The sequence below is a fragment of the Colias eurytheme genome, chromosome 8, assembly GCF_061535395.1.
Source record: "Colias eurytheme isolate Ceu_HAF_F1 chromosome 8, ilColEury1 Martin Lab GWU primary, whole genome shotgun sequence".
Classification (NCBI taxonomy): Eukaryota; Metazoa; Arthropoda; class Insecta; order Lepidoptera; family Pieridae; genus Colias; species Colias eurytheme.
The window spans coordinates 2,697,953-2,702,901 of NC_142987.1; the positions used below are offsets into that span (position 1 = coordinate 2,697,953).

Here is a 4,949-nt window from a genome sequence, read left to right on the forward strand (position 1 = left end):
TCGAGCTGTTTTTGAGTTTTATCGTAACAGACAAAGAAACAGTTACTATTATTTCACTTCTTTACAAACATATATAGGTACCTATTTAAAAAAAATTAAGGTTTCAAATTATATCTGTAAGTTCCCCAAATTTCATCCAAATGGGTTCTGTGAAGGTTCTGTGTTGTTGTTGTTAGGCAGATACCTAAAGTTACTTTCGCATTAATTATTTTATAACTACATTTTAAGATGAAGTTAGGATTAGGTACTCACCACAGCTCACAACGGCGATGAAAAATTAATCATCTTGCCTACAAATAACTAAATTACTAAAACAAAATAATGTGAAGATAATAATCATTATGTGAGAAGTGAGAACTCAACATACAATATACTTACATATTTTGAAATTTAAAAATTATTCCAACTGCTTATCCAATTAGTTCCCATAGCTACACCAGTGCAAACTTAGCACCCCATCAATGGAATTTTGGGTCGAAAATGACCTTGATCGTTAGGTCCCCGTTAGGTCCTTTAAGGTCCCACAATTTTTTCGTTAGGTCCCCTTTAGTTTTTTTTTAAATAATTTTTTAAATTTTAGGTATAAAAAAAATGCACTTTAGCACCCCATCCATAGAATTTTGGGTCAAAAATGACCTCAATCGATAGGTCTCCGTTAGGTCCTATAAGGTCCCACAGTTTTTTCGTTAGGTCCCCTTTAGTTTTTTTTTAAATAATTTTTTTTTAATTTTAGGTATAAAAAAGTTACACTTTAGCACCCCATCCATAGCAAAATTGGCAAATTTTATCAAAATCGTATTCTTTACCGTTAGGTCCGTATGGGCTCATCATTGAAATTGTTGAATTATTTATTTTATTAAAATTATAAAATAATAAAAACCTGCGCATGCGCCTTAGAGCATTAAGGCATGCGCACATCATACATAAACAGCGCGAAATTTAAAATGGTATCGTTTCATTTATTAAATAAATCTATTGTTCTGAGAGTGCTTATTTATTAAAAACCTACTTTTCAACCTAGAATTAAAATAACCTGGTATTAGTGTCAATCTATGGTGTCAATATATTTTTTGTAGCGGCCACAGGGCCACACTACGGTCGAGGTATAGATTCGGAAAGAATAACATGCAACAAATCATTAATTTGATTCGGGATGACCTTCGCGTGGACACTCGAGGGGGCGGTATTCCAGTGGAACTGCAAGTGATGGCAGTTATTCGATATTGGGGCCGGCATGAGGTAGATGTGACTTGTGCTCTAGTTTTGGATATATACAATAGAAAAGCCTGTATAACGATCTATTACATTACAGATCCAAGAAGATTGTGCTGACATTCACAGAATGAGTCAACAGACACTTTCCCGTTTGTCCCGAAATGTTGCTATTGCGTTAGCTTCTAAAAGTTCGCGTTATATTAATATGCCGTCGAACTCAACCGAGGAAGCCAAAGCAATTAGGAAATTTGAGGCCATAATATGCGGGATGAAGCGTATCATTGGTGCAATAGATTGCACTCATATTAAGATACGCAAAGTGAGTGGAGAGGCTGGACAGTACTATGTTAATAGGAAGGGACATTACTCCATTAACACTCAAGTATGAACATTGTACAATAACATTTTAGTTTGATCATAGTGTATTTAAAGTAATAAATTTTCATTGTTATGTGTGCTATTATGTGTTTCTAATTTATAATAATATTGATGACAATAATTACAGGTAGTATGTGACTCTGACCTTAAAATCTGCGATATTGTGTGTCACTGGAGAGGAAGTACACATGATTCCCGCATATATAGAGAAAGCTCAATAAAGCGGAGGTTTGAGGAGAATGAATTTCATGGGAAGCTGATTGGAGATAGCGGGTATCCTTGTACTTCGCATCTTCTAACACCAATATTAAGACCAAGGACACAGGCAGAAGAAAGGTACAACCTGAGTCACATACGAACGAGGAATACTGTAGAGCGTTGCTCTGGGGTGTGGAAGCAAAGATTCCGCATACTCAACGAAACAATGCGAGGGTCTCTGCAAGTGATCAAGACCACTATTGTTGCTTGTGCAGTTTTGCACAATTTAGCAATACTCTTTAATGAGTCTATTTTAAATCAAGGTATTTGTGCAAACTAATATGTAAACAAAGTATATTTAATAATGCCAATACATAAAAAATAAGCATATTTTAATTCTTTATTTTGTATTTTTCTAGATCCTTCAGGCCTTGAAAATCAATTATTAATCGATCCAACTATCCCTGATAATATAGAAGATGAAGACGAAAATATAAACAGGGCCATTTATATTGAAACTTATTTTAATCAATAAAAACCATATTTTATTATTTTTCAAAATTTATTTTTTTTAAATATTCCTCCTCTAATGCAAGTATTTGGAGCTTCAAACTCAAACTCAAACTCAAACATTCATTTATTCAATTAGACTACTATTTAGTAGCACTTTCGAATCGTCATTACATAGTATTTTTAACATTTACCACCGATTCGGAAAGCAGTATCTATGGAGAAGAATCGGCAAGAAACTCCATAGTTGCTCTTTTAAATAATGTCAATAAATTTACATAATATGTAACTTATATCTACCTAACTACATAATATGCCAAAGAACTGTCCTGTGGTGTTTACGCGACAACCCTCCATGGGTCTTTATCGTCCATATATTCCTGAATACTGTAGTACGCTCTCTGAACTAGTACATTTTTTATGTAAGTTTTAAATTTAGAACAGCTACTAAACTCTTTAATATTGTGAGGAATTCTATTGTATAAGCGTATACCTTGACCCATAAATGAATTTTTAACTTTAGCTAATCGGAAAAATGGCATTTCAATTCTATTCTTGTTCCTTGTGCCATAATCGTGTCTATCTCCTACTCTTGTGTGTAAGTCAGAGCTTTTGTGTACATGCAAAATATTATTAAATATATACTGTGATGGTACAGTAAGGATACCAGTATTCTTAAAATGATCTCTTAGTGAGTCCCGAGCACGTAAATTATATATAGAGCGAATGGCTCTTTTCTGTAAGATAAATATAGTTTCTATATCTGCAGCCCTGCCCCACAGTAGAATTCCATAGGACATAATGCTATGAAAGCTTCTCGTGAAGCTCCCTCTCTTGTTCTATTCTTAATAGGTGAAGCTCCCTCTCTTGCTCTATTCTTAATAGATGCAACTCTTGTTGTTGCTTCATTAATTCCTCCCTGCTTTTTTTTGCAAGGAGGAATAATTGATGCTCGTAATTGGAATTTGATTTCCCACTGTAAAAATAACATAAACATTAAACATTATTTCACATAAATCACAGCTGAACAATAAGCACAGGAAATTTCATGAAATTCTATTTTCAACATTACATACTTACGTTTTTTTTGGTTTAGCTTTGAAAATATGATGTGTAGGATTTATACGTGGCAATTCAGTGGAGAAATTTGGCAATTCAGGCTAAAAATAAAAAAATAATAATTATTTTAAAATAATATAAATTTTATTTATAATACTGATATTTTTGTATAACATAACTGATAAAAATATTATACAAATTATTATATAATATGATTACCTATGCATGTGCAGTGCTTTCATCATTTTCATTCAATTTCAATGTATCATCAGCAGACTCCTTAGTAACTTCCTATAAATATATAAAATATAATTACTCAATCTCACAATAAAAAACTATATATGCATAGCGCTATTATCCCTTAATGGATATTCCAAATTAAGGAATAATAGCAGTAGAAAATGTAAAAAATATAAACCTGTTGGCCATGTGTTGCATCGCTATCGAAAGGATTGTTATCAACCACAAACTCATTAGGAAGAGCTGCTATAAGCTCTTGATCTTCAGGCGGAGGACTTGGTGGCGGAGGTCCCCCGCCTGTCATGTTTCTTGCCGTTCTAAATTTGTGTTCCGAAGCCTTAGCTTTCTTCAAATTCCTCCACTGATTTTGTATTTGGCTTAAGTCCCTTTTATGGAGTGAAATGATATTATAACTGAAATATAAATACAATAATAATGTTATTACACTGTAACAATTTATTAAATACAAGAAACTGTTAGAATAAGTAAAACTAAAATAACCAAGACAAAACATCTTCCCATGCAAGTTTTTTTGCTGTATTTGTATTAGTCGACGTATCCTTATTCTCTAATATAATATGTGCTCGCTCGAGCACTAATTATTTTCGAAGCACTTTCTAAAGAGCAATATATATTTATTAATAAGCATTAAAACATGTAAGGAAATAAGTACATTCTATTAGATTTCTTGTGTACATTACGTACCTTATCCTCCTCACTCCAATTCGTCGAACGAGAACGTTTATTGATCATTGAACTCATTTTAAATTAAAACTGAATTTGAATTTATCAAAAATCTCAAATCTATACAAATGTTTGAAATTTGAAAGTTATCAATATCCTGTCAGTTAAACGTCATACAAAATAAAGTCTACCATTCATATTTGTCAAAAAGTACATTTTTAGTCAAGTTTTACGTGAATAGCGGGTTTTATTTCGATAATGTTACTAGAAAAAAATACATATATTGACGTAACTTAGTTGAGAGACTGCTGAGAGGTTTATAAGTAGGTACCTAAGATTATTTTAATCATTGTTTAAGGAGTTGAGAGTTATTTAACTGAGAGGTGTTTATGCAACAGATCAGTCAGTTTTTATAAGTAAGGCTGGTAATTTTTTACGACATCACATTAGAAACCTCAAAAATAGCAGTACTTCTCCACTATTTAATGGATGTTATTATACATATAAACCTTCCTCTTGAATCACTCTATCTATTAAAAGAAACTGCATCAAAATCCGTTGCGTAGTTTCAAAGATTTAAGCGTACAAAGGGACATAGGGACAGAGAAAGCGACTTTGTTTTATACTATGTATAATATAATAATGATAGTGATAGCACAGTATTA

General features: G+C 32.4%; 1 long non-coding RNA gene across 2 annotated transcripts; it reads right to left on the minus strand.

The window, feature by feature from the left end:
* Window positions 1-3,120: 3,120 nt before the first annotated feature.
* On the minus strand, window positions 3,121-4,430 carry LOC149906346 (uncharacterized). Of its 2 annotated transcripts, none has more exons than XR_016456981.1 (5): window positions 4,306-4,430; window positions 3,779-4,013; window positions 3,580-3,651; window positions 3,382-3,461; window positions 3,121-3,277 (listed from the first exon to the last, which is right to left on the minus strand). It is a non-coding gene; the product is annotated as an uncharacterized LOC149906346 (long non-coding RNA). The 2 variants fall into 2 exon arrangements; XR_016456982.1 differs by lacking the exon at window positions 4,306-4,430 and adding an exon at window positions 4,102-4,276.
* Window positions 4,431-4,949: the final 519 nt, after the last annotated feature.